Source organism: Strix aluco, chromosome W, assembly GCF_031877795.1.
Source record: "Strix aluco isolate bStrAlu1 chromosome W, bStrAlu1.hap1, whole genome shotgun sequence".
In the NCBI taxonomy this organism is placed as follows: Eukaryota; Metazoa; Chordata; class Aves; order Strigiformes; family Strigidae; genus Strix; species Strix aluco.
In genome coordinates this window covers 15171630-15189996 of record NC_133970.1, presented here as the reverse complement: position 1 = coordinate 15189996, position 18367 = coordinate 15171630, and positions in this window count along the sequence as shown.

The window sequence follows — 18367 nt, the reverse complement described above, 5'->3', positions numbered from 1 at the left end:
AAACTGTAAGAGACAACTTGCAACTCCCCAAAACAAAGACTGAGAGAAGCAGCCTGAGGGAAGCATAAACAATGGTGAGAGATTAACTTACTAAAGATAAGGGAGGGGGAGGATGGAGGCCCTCCGAGCCTTTCCAAGGTGTAAGCCAAAATGTCTTGCTAACATTTTTTTTCATCTTGCTTTTTCATCTTGCTAAACATATTTTACTGAGAATGAAGTAGGTCAATGTCAATGTAGCTTCTGGAATGTGCAGACACAGCTGAAGGTTGGTGCTTTCGTGAAAAAGAAAGGGGTTTGAAGATAAGACAGTAATGAATAAGACAGGGCCTATTCTTAAAGATAACAGGAACAAGGACAGAACAAATTAAAACAAACCAGCTCAAGATACAACACAGCTGCACAACACCTCCTAAACAGACCTTTGTGAGCATGCGTGAGCACTGAGGGCAACCAGCAGACACAGAGAGGAAGACTGCCAACGACCACCAGGGACCCCTCGAGACCACCACCCAGCAAGAAAGTGCATGCGTAATTAGGATGCAGATATTGTAATTAGTTCCAGGAAATCTAATGCATATGTAACTCATTTCTCAGAAAAGGTATGAATATGTATAATCTCACTGTATATTAGCTGCCGCTTATAGATCTGGGGCGGTCTCACCTTTGTGAAGCTATTTGTGTGTGTGCCCAGCGCTGCAATAAAAAATGCCTGCTTGCTAACACTCCAAAACGAGTCTTAGAGAGTTCCTCTGACAGCCTTTACAGTAACAGTTTGGCACCCGAAGAGGGACCCTCTGCCGTGTTTCCCGTGGATCCAGGGAGTCTCTGGGACCTTCACGCCGGCATCGGGAGCTTTTCCTGAGAAGGAACCACAGATCCTCGGACCGACTCGGGACACCGGTAAGACCCCTGATTTTTTTCTCTTTTGAGAGGCATTCATTAAACTTGTTTGCCTATCCACAATAGTCACAGTGTCACCAAACAGGATAAAAGAACTTATCGACACCAATGTGATGTAGATAAGCAGACTCTCCTTTATTAACGGCCGAGCGCATAGGGGAGTCGTCTCACCAACAACGCACACCTAACTCGTGTAGCATGCTGATTATATTGGATACAGTAATACATATTAATCAAGTTCTCATACATAAACATGTTAACTCCCATAACTCATTTTCTTATTCCCACCTCTTTCTGGTTATGCGCACTTGAGTCCTGAAATGAGTCGGGGGGCTGCTTTTACGACCACCACGTTCTACTGACCTAAAAGAAAGACCCTCCAATGCCCTTGACCCACACTGCAATTTTAACATGCTTCGAGGCCCTTTCACAATGTAACTTTTACAGTATCTGGTCTACAGGGCAATAAATCGTCCTTACTGGACAGTCTAACAATGGTACCTCATCACGAGTCTTATTCTTTGTATAGAAATATAGTTAATGATTATCACTAGTCTACATGGCCTCAGCCTGGGACTTTAAAAGAAGAATTTTGTAGCAGTATATAACTGGTTATATAGTTACTCTAAATCATTCCTTATTTAAATCCAAATCATCAAAAATCATTAAAATCAGCTCAAATTAATAACAAATCAGTAACAACAGGACACGTCCTGTGCAGTGGATAGAGGTTTGTTTGGTTGTCTGGACATTTTATTTGAACGGAGGCCAGGATCATGGGTACCACTGCCTCCAAAGGGGGAATCTTGAAATAGTCCCCATTGGGTTGCATTTTGTGACATGGGAAACAAACTGGTGGACCCCTGGGTGGTTTGGTTACTCGAGAGACTTTGATAAAATATTGTAAACAATGGTGGCCTTTGTATAAGCAAGAATCTGGAGAAAAGTGGCCGCTGAATGGCACGTTGAATTATAACACCTTGCTACAGCTAATGTTATTTTTAAAACAGGAAGGAAAATGGGATGAAGTAGTTAATGCAGATATGTTCTTCACTTTAAGGAAACATCCTGAGTGGCAAAAAGATTGTGGGTTTAACATCGCACCACAGGATCCCCTCATGTTATCTTTAGAGAAAGATCTTAAAAAGCCACTCAAGCGCTGTTGTTCTCTGTGTAGTATAGGACAACTATGTGCTAAGCATTTGGAAAGTCCGGAGGAGGACTTGGATTTAGTGATAGCCCCCAGAAGGCGGGAGCTGGAGCTGTGAATGAAGCTGTGGATGGTGCAGCGGGAGCCGTGGGTGGTGTTGAGAGTCAAGATTTAGAGCCAGTAGTAAAAGAAGAAGCTGCATCCAGGGGAGCAGATGGGTTTAGCCCGATGGCTGGATGAATGAGGGGGAGGCTGGAAAAAATGATAATTGCGCTCCTCAGACAGGCTGTGAAAAATGATGGTTTGGTAACGATAAAAGTCCCTTTTACTATCAATAATTTAAATATTTGGAAGCACACTGCAGGAAATTACAGGGAAAATCCTGACCAGGTCGTCAGTGCATTTCAAACTATGATTCACACTCAGGATACTGACTGGCAAGATATACAAGCCATGATGCACCACATCTTTGAAAGTGTTGACAGGGATATGATTATTCGCGCTGCTAGGAGTGTGGTGGAACAACATATAACAGCAGGAAGTCTACAAGGACATGTAGACTGACATGTGCCTGTGGCTGATCCTGGCTGGGGTCCTAATAAAGACAAGGATCAACAAGCTTTAAGACAATAGCAAAAGCGGATTTTGTTTGGTATTAAACATGCAGTTCCTAAGGCAGTGAATTGGTCTAAGCTTTATGTCCTGGTTCAGCTAGGACGGGGTTAAGTTTCCCCAGTAGTGGGGAGGAAGGTCTAGCCAGGTTATTCAATACCATGCTGACGTCACGTCCAGGGCGCCCAAGCGTGGGAAGTTTGGTAGAACGCACGGTGTGTGCAGTCGCTCCTCTCACTGCTGTATCGGTACATCTTTTGTTCTGTTTATTGTTATTACTGTTATTGTTATTGTTATTGTTGTTGTTCAGTTTGTTATTGTTGCACTGTTGTATTAAACCTCTCCTTATCTCAACCCCGGAGTTTGTATTTCACTCCCTGCCCTGCTCCGGTTGGAGGGTGGGGGAGGGGCAGTGGCAACGTAGTCTCGGGTCCCGGCAGGATCTAAACCACCACAACTTTTTGGCGCCCAACGTGGGGCCCAAGAGCATTGAGATAAGGACAAAAGGAGAAGGTGTGTTAGAGCAATCTGTTAGGTGCAATTTTTCTGATTTTACTTGTAGTTGTTTGATAAGGAACATTTGCAATGCTGGCCAACTTGCTTGCGTGGTGGGGCTGGATTAATCCTTATATCCACTGTGTGCTCCTAGTGCTGGCATTTCTTGTCGGTGGAAAATGTGTCAAGGGTCTTGTTTTGCTGTACTGGGTGCAGACTGCTTATAATGTGCTTGTATCACTGCTTGTGGGGGTGAACCGGTACCTGTTTGCTGCCTGGGCTTTTGTTAGGGGTCTCACCCCCTCTATGGGTGAGCCAGGGGAAGAGATCCTCTCGGTTTTTGAGAGTTTCAGCTATCCCTGGAGCATCCTGGCCACTGTGTTCGCGTCACAATGCTTTCTAAATGTCTGCCAGATCTTGTTTTGGGCCATGCAGTATTTCTCCAATAATAGCACCATCCGAAAACCTTCCCTGAGGGCAGACAGTTATGAGTGGCAAGGTATGTGGGAAGAGATGGGCAAGTGCCTGAGTGAGTGGTCACCCCCAATGCTTTGGGATTTCACTCCTGAACAAATGCAGAGTCCTCATAAACTGGTGGAGTATTTGGAAAAGGTGTGCTGCCAATCTGACAAACCCCGGGAGACACAACTCACTGCGATGTGTTGGGGACTTGCCCATGCTTACCGTGTCATCTTTAACACTATTCACTGCCCTCAAGGGGGAGAAAGGGCTGCAGGATCTGAAAGTGAACTTGCTGGTACAGCAACTGGGCCAGGGGGACAGGCAGTGACGGTATCAGTCGCCTCCACCAGCACAGCGGCTGGGCCACGGGGACAGGCAGTGCCAGTACCAGTCGCCTCCACAAGCACAGCAGCTGGGCCAGAGGGACAAGCAGTGCCAGTACCAGTCGCCTCCACCAGCACAGCAGCTGAGCCAGAGGGACAAGCAGTACCAATATCAGTTGCCCCGATACGGAAAACCAAATACACCAAAAAATCCATTCGCAGTGTACAGGGTGATGATGAACCAGGCCCATCACGAGAGCAGGAGGAAGAGCCGGAGGTAACCATCCGATCTCTATCCCTCAGTGAGTTGCGAGATACGCGGAAGGATTTCAGCCGCCTTCCAGGCGAGCAGATTTGCACCTGGTTGCTCCGGTGCTGGGATAGTGGAGCTGCTGGTTTGGAATTGGAGGGGAGAGAGGCCAAGCAGGTGGGACCTTTAGCCAAGCAGGCTGGTATTGACAAGGCAATAGGGAAACAGGCTCAAACCCTCAGCCTTTGGAGGCGACTCCTGCTCGGTGTGAGGTAGAGGTACACCTACAAGGATGATGCTCTATGTCGGTTAGGCAAGTGGACCAACATGGAGAAAGGCATTCAAAACCTCAGGGAAATGGCTGTGTTTGACATGGTTTATGGTGATCTGAATAGATGAGTAGTCACCAATGGATCCAGATCAGGCCCCTTGCACACAGCTGATGTGGCAGAAGTTCCTGCAAAGTGGACCAGAGGCACATTCCAAAGCATTAGCAGTAGCGTCCTGGTGGCGAGACACCCAGACTCAAACAGTGGACGAAGTGATTATCCAGCTCCAGCAATATGAGGGAAATCTCCCTTCCTCCCAACATGCTTTGGTTTAAGCTGTAGAGGAACTGTCTCAGAGGCTTAAGAAAGTGGAAGAGGACATGTCCCACGTTCCACCTGCATGGGCCAATGTCTCAGCTATTAGAAGCAGGTGCTTCCCCACCCAAGAGAAGGGCAGTGGAAGGTACACACCACGGGGCACCCTGTGGTTCTTCCTCCGCGACCATGGAGAAGACATGAGGAGGTGGGATGGACAGCCCACTCCTGCCCTAGCTGCACGAGTACAGCAGCTGAAAGGGAAGACCACCATGAAAGGGGAGTCCTCCAAGAGAGATGCAGCTCCAGTGTCTAGTCGGAAATCCCCCAGACAGAATAGAATGGCCAACAGTATGCCTGACCCTCTTGAGGGGACCAGTGAGTCTTTCTTGCAGGAGTCACTCTTAGAACAAGTGAGTGATGGTGAGCAGGATTAGAGGGGCCCTGCCTCCAGCCAGGTGGAGGAAAGGGATAATCGGATTTACTGGAAAGTGTGGATCCGATGGCTTGGCACATCAGACCCACAAGAATATAAGGCCTTGGTAGATACTGGCGCACAGTGCACCCTGATGCCATCAAGCCACAGTGGAGTTGAACCCATCTGTATCTCTGGAGTGACAGGGGGATCCCAACAGCTGACCCTATTAGAAGCTGAAGTAAGCTTAACTGGGAAGGACTGGCATAAGCACCCCATTGTGACTGGCCCAGATGCCCCGTGCATCCTAGGTATAGATTACCTCAGGAGAGGGTACTTTAAAGACCCAAAAGGGTACCGGTGGGCCTTTGGTATAGCTGCCCTGAAGGAGGCTGAACAATTGTCCACCTTACCCGGCCTCTCAGAGGACCCCTCGGTGGTGGGGTTGCTTAAGGTTGAAGAGCAGCGAGTGCAATTGCCACCAAGACGGTGCACCGGCGGCAGTACCGTACAAACCGAGATTCCCTGGTCCCCATCCATCAGCTGATCTGTCAACTAGAAAGCCAGAAGGTGATCAGCAAGACTCATTCACCCTTCAACAGCCCTATATGGCCAGTGAGAAAACCTAATGGCTAATGGAGACTAACCGTGGACTACCGTGGCCTGAATGAAGTTACGCCAGCGATGAGTGCTGCAGTGCCGGACATGCTAGAGCTCCAGTATGAGCTGGAGTCGAAGGCAGCCAAGTGGTATGCCACGATTGACATCGCTAACGCGTTCTTCTCCATCCCAATAGCACCAGAGTGCAGGCCACAGTTTGCATTCACTTGGAGGGGTATCCAGTACACCTGGAATCGATTGCCCCAGGGGTGGAACCACAGCTCCACCATTTGCCATAGACTGGTCCATACTGCACTGGAGAAAGGTGGGGCTCCAGAACACCTGCAGTTCATTGATGATATCATTGTATGGGGGGACACAGCTGAGGAAGTCTTTGAGAAAGGAAAGAAGATAATTGAAATCCTCCTGAAGGCTGGTTTTGCCATCAAGTGACAGAAAGTTAAGGGGCCTGGAAGGCAGATTCAGTTCCTAGGAATAAAATGGCAAGATGGGCGTCGCCACATCCCAATGGAGGTGATAAACAAGATAACAGCCATGGCCCCACCAACCACCAAAAAGGAGACTCAGTCTTTCCTGGGCGCTGTGGGGTTCTGGAGGATGCACATCCCAAACTACAGCCTGATTATGAGCCCTCTCTACCACGTAACCCACAAGAAGAACAATTTTGAATGGGGCCCTGAGCAACAACAAGCCTTTGAACAAATTAAGCAGGAGATTAGCCAGGCAGTGGCCCTCGGGCGAGTCCGGGCAGTGCAGGAGATTAAGAACGTGCTCTACAGCGCAGCCGGGGAGAATGGCCCTTCCTGGAGCCTCTGGCAGAAAGCACCTGGGGAATCCTGAGGCCGACCTCTAGGCTTTTGGAGCCGGGGATACAAAGGCTCTGAAGCTAACTATACACTGACTGAGAAGGAGATACTGGCAGCATACGAAGGAGTTCGAGCTGCCTCAGAAGTGGTCGGCACTGAGACACAGCTCCTCCTGGCACCCCGACTGCCGGTGCTGGGATGGATGTTCAAAGGAAAGGTTCCCTCCACACATCATGCAACAGATGCCACATGGAGTAAATGGGTTGCGTTGATAACACAACGGGCTTGAATAGGGAACCCCAACCGCCCAGGAATAGTGGAGGTGATCACAAACTGACCAGAGAGCAAAGATTCTGGGATGTCACCAGAACAAGAGGTGAAACGTGCTGAGGAGGCCCCACCATATAACGAGCTGCCAGAGGAGGAGAAGGGATATGCCCTGTACACTGATGGGTCTTGTCGCATTGTGGGAAAACATCGACGATGGAAGGCTGCGGTGTGGCATCCCACGCGACGAACCACTGAAGCTGTTGAGGGACAAGGTGAATCGAGCCAGTTCGCAGAGGTGAAAGCCACCCAATTGGCTTTGGAGATTGCTGAGCAAGAAAAGTGGCCGAGGCTCTATCTCTACACTGACTCGTGGGTGGTGGCAAGTGCCCTGTGGATGTGGTTGCAGCAATGGAAACAGAACAACTGTCAACGCAAGGGCAGACCCGTCTGGGCCGCTGAAGTATGGCAGGACATTGCAGCCCGGGTGGTGAACCTCGTTGTGAAGGTGCGCCATGTGGACGCCCATATACCCAAGAGTCGGGCCACTGATGAACATCAACACAACCAGCAGGCGGATCAGGCTGCTAAGATCGAAGTGTCTCAGGTGGACTTGGAGTGGCAGCGTAAAGGTGAACTGTTCATAGCCCGGTGGGCCCATGAGACCTTGGGCCACCAAGGCAGAGATGCAACATACAGGTGGGCTCGAGATCGAGGGGTGGACCTCACCATTGACACCATTGCAGAGATCATCCACGGATGTGAGACGTGTGCTGCAATCAAACAAGCCAAGCGGGTAAAGCCCCAGCGGAATGGAGATCGATGGATGAAATATAAATATGGAGAGGCCTGGCAGATCGACTACATCACACTGCCACAGACCCGCCGAGGCAAGCGCCACGTGCTCACAATGGTGGAAGCAACCACTGGATGGCTCGAAACTTATCCAGCGTCCCACACTACCGCCCGGAATACCATCCTGGCCCTTGCAGACCGAGTCCTGTGGCGACACGGCACCCCAGAGAGGACTGAGTTGGACAATGGGACTCACTTCCGAAATAACCTCATATATGTCTGGGCAGAAGAACACGGCATCGAGTGGGTCTACCACATCCCCTACCACGCACCAGCCTCCGGGAAGATCGAGCGCTACAATGGACTGTTAAAAACTACATTGAGAGCAATGGGGGGTGGAACCTTCAAACACTGGGACACACATCTGACAAAGGCCACTTGGTTAGTGAACACAAGAGGATCTGCCAATCGAGCTGGCCCGGCTCAGTCAAAACTTCCACGTGTTGTAGACGGGGATAAAGTCCCTGTGGTGCGCATGAGGGACCTGCTGGGAAAAATGGTCTGGGTTAGTCCTGCGCCGGGCAAAGGCAAACCCATCCACGGGATTGTTTTTGCTCAAGGACCTGGGTGCACCTGGTGGGTGATGCAGAAGGATGGAGAGGTCCGATGCGTACCACAAGGGGACTTGATTGTGGTGAAAACACACCGTGAATTATACTGTGCTTTTGTTAATTTTTCTTTGTTAATGCTAATTGCTAAATGGCAGCTGGATGTGACGCACATGGTATAGAATAAAGGGGTGGATTATGTCCTGGTTTAGCCAGGATAGGGTTAAGTTTCCCCAGCAGTGGGGGGAAGCTCTAGCCGGGTTATTCAGATACCAGGCGGACGTCACATCCTGGCGCCATAGCGCGGGAAGAATCGGTGAGCGCGTGGGGTTTTGTGCAACCAGTCCTCTCACTGCTGTATTGGTACATACCTTTCTCTGTTCATTGTTATTACTGTTATTATTAATGTTATTGTTGTTGTTTGTTGTGTTGCTGTTGCACTGTTGTATTAAACCTCTCCTTATCTCAGCCCCGGGGCTTTGTATTTCACTCCCTTTGTGGGGGAGGGGCAGCGGCCGCATGGTCTCAGACCCCAGCAGGGACTAAACCACCACACTTACTTAGCAGATCTATGGCAGAGACTGTAAAATCAATAGCTGAAAAATGTGAGATCTGTAAAACAAATAATACTAACACAGGAAAGAAAGTAATTTTAGGAATAACAAAAGCATGAATAACCCCAGGGAATATTGGCAAATGGACTTCACTGAACTACCAAGGACAGGAGGTTATAAATATCTCCTAGTCTTGGTGGACACGTTTAGCGGATGGCCAGAGGTCTACCCCTGTCGCTCCAATATGGCACAGGAGGTAGTAAAACATATGCTAAATAAAATATTACCCCGGTTTGGTGTACCAGCAGGTATGTCTTCAGATAGGGGTCCTCATTTTGTTGCAGAAGTGGTTAAAAAGGTGGGAGAATATCTTGGAGTTAAGTGGGATTTGCATACCGCTTACAGACCTCAAGCTAGTGGAAAGGTAGAGCGCATGAATGAGCCCCTCAAGTTCACAGAATCACAGAATCACATAATCATCTAGGTTGGAAAGGGCCTTGAAGATCATCTAGTCCAACCGTTAACCTAGCACTGACAGTTCCCAACTACACCATATCCCCAAGCGCTATGTCGACCCTACTCTTAAACACCTCCAGGGATGGGGACTCCACCACCTCACTGGGCAGCCCATTCCAACGCCTAACAACCCGTTCTGTAAAGAAATGCTTCCTAATATCCAGTCTAAACCTTCCCTGGCGTAACTGGAGGCCATTCCCTCTTGTCTTATCACTCATTACTTGGTTAAAGAGGCTCATCCCCAGCTCTCTGCAACCTCCTTTCAGGTAGTTGTAGAGGGTGATGAGTTCCCCCCTCAGCCTCCTCTTCTCCAAACTAAACAATCCCAGTTCCCTCAGCTGCTCCTCGTACGACATGTGCTCCAGACCCTTCACCAGCTCCGTTGCCCTTCTCTGGACACGCTCGAGTAATTCAATGTCCTTTTTGCAGTGAGGGGCCCAAAACTGAACACACTAATCAAGGTGCGGCCTCACCAGTGCCGAGTACAGGGGCAAGATCACTTCCCTGTCCCTGCTGGCCACGCTATTTCTGATACAAGCCAGGATGCCATTGGCCTTCTTGGCCACCTGGGCACACTGCTGGCTCATGTTCAGCCGGCTGTCAATCAACCCCCCAGGTCCCTCTCTGACTGGCAGCTCTCCAGCCATTCCTCCCCAAGCCTGTAGCACTGCTGGGGGTTGTTGTGGCCCAAGTGCAGCACCCGGCATTTGGCCTTATTGAAACTCCTCCAGTTGGCCTTAGCCCATCGCTCCAGCCTGTCCAGGTCTCTCTGCAGAGCCTCCCTACCCTCGAGCAGATCAACACTCCCACCCAACTTGGTGTCATCTGCAAACTTACTGAGGGTGCACTCGATCCCCTCGTCTAGATCATCAATAAAGATGTTAAACAGGAGTGGCCCCAAAACCGAGCCCTGGGGGACACCACTCGTGACCGGCCGCCAACTGGATTTAACTCCGTTCACCACCACTCTTTGGGCCCGGCCAGCCAGCCAGTTTTTTACCTAGCAAAGCGCGCGATCATCCAAGCCTCGAGCAGGCAGTTTTGCCAGGAGAATGCTGTGGGAAACGGTGTCAAAGGCCTTACTGAAATCAAGGTAAACTACATCCACAGCCTTTCCCTCATCCAATAAGCAGGTCGCCCTGTCATAGAAGGAGATCAGGTTTGTCAAGCAGGACCTGCCTCTCATAAACCCATGCTGACTGAGCCTGATCATCTGGTTGTCCCGCATGTGTTGTGTGATGGTACTCAGGATGAGCTGCTCCATCAGCTTCCCAGGCACCGAAGTCAAGCTGACAGGCATGTAATTTACTGGATCATCCTTCCGACCCTTCTTATGTATGGGCGTCACATTGGCCAGTTTCCAATCTGTCAGGACCTCCCTGGTCAGCCAGGACTGCTGGTAAATGATGGAAAGCAGCTTGGCGAGCACCCCAGCCAGCTCCTTCAGCACCCTCGGGTGTATCCCATCCGGTCCCATAGACTGGTGTGTGTCTATGTGATGCAGTAGGTCACTGACTGTCTCCTGGATTGCAGGGGGGTCGTTCTCCCAGTCTCTATCATCTGGCTGAGGAGGCTGGATTCCCTCAATACAACTAGTCTTGTTATTAAAGACTGAGGCAAAGAAGGCATTAAGCACCTCAGCCTTCTCCTCATCACTTGTTACCATGTTTCCTCCCACATCCAGCAGGGGATGGAGACTCTCCCTGGTCTTTCTTTTGCTACTGACATACTTATAGAAACATTTCTTGTTATCCTTGATTGCTGAAGCCAGAGTGATTTCCAGCTGGGCTTTAGACCTCCTGATTTCTGCCCTGCATAGCCTCACAGCCTCTTTGTAATCACTGTGAGTGGTTAGCCCCTTCTTCCAAAGGCTGTAAACTTTCCTTTTCTCCCTGAGTTGCAGCCAAAGCTCCCTGTTCAGCCAGGGTGGTCTTCTCTGTCGCCGGCTTCTCTTACAGGACCTGGGGACTGCCTGTTCCTGAGCCATTAAGACTTCCTTCTTAAAGAGTGCCCAGCCTTCCTGGACCCCTATACCCTTCAGGACCGTCTCCCAAGGGATCCTGTGAAGCAGGTGCCTAAACAAGACAAAGTCAGCCCTTTGGAAGTCCAGGATGTCAGTTCTGCTTAGCCCTCTCCTGGCCTCTCTAAGAATAGAGAACTCTATTATTTCATGATCGCTGTGCCCTAATCGCCCTCCGACCGCCACATCATCCACCAGTCCTTCTCTGTTCACAAAGAGGAGATCTAGCAGGGCATCTTCTTTAGTTGATTCTCTCACCAGTTGCGTCAGGAACTTGTCTCCCACACATTCCAGGAATCTCCGGGACTGGTCTCGCTCTGCTCTGCTGCATTTCCAGCAGATGCCTGGGAAGATAAAGTCTCCCACAAGAACAAGGGCAAGCAATCGTGAAATTTCTCCTAAATACCTATAGAATATTTCATCCACCTCTCTGTCCTGGTTGGGTGGCCTATAGTAGACTCCTCCTACAACATCTGCCCTGTTGGCCTTCCCCCTGATTCTAACACAAAGACACTCTACCCTGTCTTCGCTACACTTGTGCTCAAAGCAATCATAACAGTCCCTAACATACAGCGCCACCCCACCACCTCTTCTTCTTTTTCTGTCCCTCCTAAAGACCTTGTAGCCCTCAACAGGCGCACTCCAGTCATGGGAGACATCCCACCATGTTTCTGTAATAGCCACAACATCATAATTTTCCTGTTTCATCATGGCTTCAATCTCCTCCTGTTTGTTACCCATGCTGTGTGCATTGGTATACATGCACTTCAGATGGGCTGGTGTTTTGCCCCCTTCCCCCTTCAAATCTAGTTTAAAGCTCTGTCAATGAGCCCAGCTAACTCCTGCCCCAAGATCCTCTTCCCCTTCTGGGACAGGTGCATTCCATCTAACGCCAAAAGGTCTGGTGCCCTGTATACCAACCCATGATTGAAAAATCCAAAGCCCTGACGGTAACACCAGTCTTGGAGCCACAAGTTCATCTGTTGAGTTCTCCGGTATTCTTCTTCATCCATCCCACCCAACTGAAGGGATGGAGGAGAACACAGTTTGTGCCCCCGACCCCTTAATCACTTTCCCCAAGGACCTGAATCTCTCTTCATTGCTTTAGGACTACTCCTAGTAATGTCTTCACCACCTACTTGAAAAACCAGGAGAGGGTAGTAGTCCTTGGGTCTCACTAGAGCGGGGAGTTTTGCCTTGAGGTCCTTGACGCGGGCCCCAGGGAGGCAGCAGACTTCCCTATGAAGCGGGTCCGGTCTGCATATGGGGCCTTTGGTACCCCTCAGAATGGAGTCACCCACTACAATGACTCTTCTGGGGTTCTTTTTAGAACTGGTTTTAATACCTGGTCTAGAGTGACCCAGCCTTGGTGGACCTTGGTCCTCCTCCTTGTTTGTCTCATTTCCTTCCTCCTTCTCTTCCTCACTCAAAAGTTCCAGGGTCCCGAATCTATTGTGAAGGGACACCATGGAGGGTGAGGGAGGTCAGGAGAGGATTTTCCTGCCTCCCTGAGCGGGGACCTGTTTCCAGCCTCCCCCATCTCTTAGGTCCCCTCCTTCTGCCTGGTAGCAAGAGGATGAGGGATTACCTTCCTCCTGTGGAGCCTCCATTTGCTCCTGTTGCTTTAGGGGTGCTGGGGTGTTACTCCACCAATCAATTTCCCTTTCACACTCCCTAATACTTCTTAATCTCTCAACCTCTTCTTTGAGTTCCGCAACCAGGCTGAGCAGGTCATCCAGCTGATCACAGCACACACAGGTGTTATCACTGGTGCCATCTGACAGAACTGACAGTCTCAGACACTCCCTGCAGCCCTGAACCTTGACCGCTGCATGTTTGCGTGGCAGTTCCGTCTGGGTCGCCACGTTCTTTCTGGTGGTGGTTTTGACCCGAGTGGAGACCATGGTTCAGTCTACTCGTGGAGGACGATAAGAGAAACTAGCTCAGATAGGCTCTAGAGCCCGGAGATAGACTGCGCCCTGTCCGCTCGCCTTGCCTGCGCGAACTGCCGCGCAAACTGCCGCGTCTCACCCTTCTGACGCGCCACGACCTGTTTGCCCGCCCTGTTCGCCACGCTCCTGGTCGCTCGTGCTCCCAGGGGGCTGCTCTTGTACGTGAGGGGCGTAGGGTGTCACTCCAGTCTCCGCCCACTCTGACTCACCGCCGCCCTCATTAGCGGCAGCTCACTCTTCCCGCTCAGGGGGGAGGCGACTCGAGGCTCTCCTTCTTCCCTGGGCTTCTGACTTCACGGCTTGCGGTTTGTTGCAATTGAGGAAGATATGTCAAGAAACTTCTTTAACATGGTTACAAGCTTCACCAATAGCTTTGTTAAGAATATGAATACAACCAGGAAGAAACTGTGTGAGTCCTTATGAACTAATGTATGGGCGACCTTACCAATTGCCTTTTGTTCCTGGAGATTCATTTTTACAGGGCACGCAGGATCTCAGACAACACCTGCTGGCTTTGGGCAAGACTCTCCAGAAGCTCCATAACCAAGTGGTCCTACACCGACCAAATGGACTAGACATTCCAGCGCATCCATTTCAGCTAGGAGACTGGGTTTATATCAAGACATGGAAGGACGAGCCACTAAGAGCTAAGTGGCAAAGACCCTTCCAGGTCTTGTTAACTACCTACACCAACCTGAAGGTGGCTGAAAAAGGACCTTGGGTACACTATTCTAGAGTTAAGAGAGCTACAGCCCCATGGACAGTAGAACAGAAGTCACCCCTTACTTTAAAATTTACTAGACACTCCTGAGTGGGAAATCATGATTAAGTTTCATGTTTTGACCATGACAATTATGGTAGCCATGAGTCAACTTGGACAGACCAACTGGGACCAAAACTTAAACGAAAACTTGATTTTGACTTTAGTACAAGGGTTTGGTAGAATGCGTAATCTTACCACTGTCACAGCATGTATCCCAATTCCTCATTCAGCTAGTCAGCCTATCCCGTGGGGTATTATACCAATGAATTCATCCTTATTGGAGGAATATGATAACATCACAAAAGCCTTTAAACAGGCTAACATCTCTTACTATTTAGACAAAGGGAACAAGTGTAGACAAAGAGGTAGTGATGTCTTATAAGATGCTACTCCCTGGAGATCAGGAGATAATAGGACAGTCTTCGGAAGGGGTTCAGCGGAACAATGTCCCTGAGGATCACAACCTTTAAATGCCCAGTTTTTGCAAATAGCATCAGCAGCCTCTGGTGGACAGGCTGAAGGATTATTGAAATTCTGCGTTACTACTAATGAAGTGCCTGATATGACCACTGCTCTGGAATGCACAGTCCTTAAGAAAAAATTCAGAACCTGGACCAGACCTTTGGAGGGGTATTGGAAATATGTAGGAAATGTAGAGTGGTGCTTTAATTGGGGCACAAAGCCTATTTATAATGTTAATAGAGCCAATCGGAGGTGCCCCAATGTCTTAAATCATAGTAAAATATCAATCCTAAATTCTACCCAGATGATGATGGAAAATTGTAAGAAACAAAATGAAGACTGCAAACAAGAAATTCCTTCTCCAGGTTATATGACATGGGTCACATCAGATGGACATTGGGCTACCTGGCTACAGCTTAGTACGGCTGTAACTAGACAAGTAACTTTAGGATTACTGACTCTGTCCCCTACATGGAAAAAGAGTCCAATTAAAGCCTGATATTGGGGACATATTAAAAGGAATAGTGAAACAGAAAAAGACCTTGATACTTGGACAGGGCCTTCCACAGCTGTACAACTTGAATGGGGATTCCAAAGTTTACTATTACCAGAACTAATGGCTTTAGAAAATTTGACTTGGCAGGTGGAAACTCTGTCAAGAGCGACTCAAAAGGGATTCCAAATTATTAATAAACAGGTCCAAACTAATACTAAAATGACTTTACAGAATAGATTAGCCTTAGACTTGCTATTAGTTAAAGAACAAAGAGTGTGTGGATATCTTCAGTTAGACGAAGAACACTGTTGTATCCACATCCCAAACATCACCGATGATAGGAAGAACAAATAGTTAAGATGAAAAAAGTAGCGGAAGATAGCAGGGTGATCAGGGATGCAGCAGAAAATAGTTGGCTCAACAAAATCCTCCAAGGTGGATGGTCTCTAAAAGGATGGCTAGCCACGTTGTTGGAAGAGATGATTTGTGTAGTTATAATTATAGCTATTATAGGAATCTGTATAGGTTGTACTAAAAGAATCATTGAGAAAAATATTTGGAAGTAGTAAGAAAATCTAACTCTTGGTTACCAAATAGGACATGGTTGAAAAACTTGTTTATAATGATCATGGTGATAATCTGTTTCTGTGTTTTAGTGCGTATCATGATTTAATGTTGTAACTCTTGTTAGGATCAAACATGGAAATTGATATGGAATGAGACTTACAGGATATTACATTATCCTATAAGTCTCAAAGGGGGGAAAATGTAAGCCAAAACGTCTTGCTAACGTTTTTTTCATCTTGCGTTTTCATCTTGTTAAACATATTTTACTGAGAATGAAGTAGGTCAATGTCAATGTAGCTTCTGGAATGTGCAGACACAGCTGAAGGTTGGTGCTTTTGTGAAAAAGAAAGGGGTTTGAAGACAAGACAGTAATGAATAAGACAGTTGGGGCCTATTCTTGAAGATAACAGGAACAAAGACGGGACAAATTAAAACAAACCAGCTCAAGATACAACACAGCTGCACAACACCTCCTAAACAGACCTTTGTGAGCATGCGTGAGCACTGAGGGCAACCAGCAGACACAGAGAGGAAGACTGCCAACGACCACCAGGGACCCCTCGAGACCACCACCCAGCAAGAAAGTGCATGCGTAATTAGGATGCAGATATTGTAATTAGTTCCAGGAAATCTAATGCATATGTAACTCATTTCTCAGAAAAGTTATGAATATGTATGATCTCACTGTATACTAGCTGCCGCTTATAGATCTGGGGCGCTCTCACCTTTGTGAAGCTATTCGCGTGTGCACCCAGCGCTGCACTAAAGATCGCCTGCTTGCTAACACTCCAAAACGAGTCTTAGAGAGTTCCTCTGCCGGCTTTTATAGTAACAGAGGAATGTCTCAAACACTCGCAAGTACCCTAAGACGAAACTATAGTCACAGGGTGGATAATGTGGAGTCTGGATAAGGCAGGCTTTGTGCTCAAGGAGCTAATAAAGTTGCCTGGATAGCACAGGATGCAGCTGGTGGAGGGAGCCCTGTGAAGGCAGGATGGTTCTGCTCTGGTATGTCTTGTGAAGTTTCAAGGGCCATCTGTCCAGTGAATGACCTTTGCTTCATTATCCATGAAATGCATATTAAAGTTGACATCCCTGAATATGCTAATGAAGATTAACATGATCATGCTAATTACATCATTCCATGAAGCACCTTACTCTTCCCCATACATGTGGTACATAGATAGGTAGGTCGACCTAGGGGACGGACCCAAGGAAAGTGTGTATAAATTGAGGGGGCGGTGAGGAGTAAGGAGAAGGAATGAAATGAAGCAAAGAAGACTGATGCATCCTTGAACCCTTGTCGATGGGACCAAAGCAGGAACCTGGACCGGTGATCTCTATTTCTACCTCTCTCTCTATCTCCTTTTCTTTTTTCCCGTTTTCCTTGTTATCATTAGGTAACACAAGGCATACTATATCACTTGCCATAGTTTGTTATATAGTCAATTTTTGTGTATCCAATTAGTATATTGTGGGAAATTAATAAATGTCTATGTATGGACCTTGAGACTTGTCTCACCACTGTCCGCTCCATTGTGGATTTATGGTTTTAAGTCACTTGTCTCTCTTGTTTGAGCAGGACATGACAAATACACCCTACCTTCAGATATTGTAGATAATAGAGTGTAGGGGTTAGATACCACAGGATGGACGTCTATAGTAATTTTGTTAATTTCTTGTAACAATCTATATTCTTGAGTTTGAGGTTCCTTTACTGGTAGGATAGGGTGTGTTATATTCAGGCTGACATTCCCATAACAAACTGTATTGCACAAAAGCATTAATGGTTCTAGTCTCACTTTAACCTCTAATTTCATTGGATACTGCTTTTTCCTTACTGGTTGTGATCCTGATTTTAATTCCGCCTTTACCAGAGTAGCTTTCTTTGCTCGTCCAGGTTTCTTGGAGGGCCATACCAGGGGTATTACAGCATCCAAAGTTTCTTCCGAGATTCTGGTCCCTTCCTACTCCTTTTTAGTCAATAGACACAATTGAGCTCTCCACGCTGTCTCCTCAGGCACATGTAGCTGAGTAGACTCATCAGAAAATGTCAGTTGCACTTTCAGTTTACATAATAAGTCATGTCCCAGCAATGGGAGGGGGTATTCTGGCATATATAGAAATTCATTAGTTAATGTAGTACTTCCAATTGTACATTCCATAGGTTATAAAAATGGCCTAAAAGCTCGCTTTCCCATGACCCCAACGATTGGCATATACATTTTCCTTAAAGGTCCCTTACAACTAGTTACTACTGAATGGGTTGCCCCGCTATCTACTAGGAAATCTATAACTTCGTTCCCCAGCTTTACAGGAACCAGGGGATCAGCTGGGGACATCTTGATATTCTCCCCTAGTCCCCGTCATTTGGTATCAGACATCCCTAGCATAATCAGGTTAACAACTGATTCTGGCCCCCCCCTTTTCCTGAGGATTCAGCAAATATTTTTTTTTCTCTGTGGGCTTCACGTTTCCAGTGTCCTTTCCTGCAAAAAGCACACTGATTATGACCCACAGGGATACTGTTCGAGGAGTTAACCCCCCTGTCCTCATCCTCCGTTCCATTCACCTCTTCCCCTACCTCTACTTCGGCCCCTTCCTCTGCCTCTATTGGGGCTCCCAGAGATCACTTCTGCCAGCAGCGAGGCTTGTAATTTTATTCTTTTATACTTCTCCTTGAGTCTTTCCCTCTTTTCTCTCTCATCTCCATTGCTGTAAACCTTGTATGCTATCTCTATCAATTGAG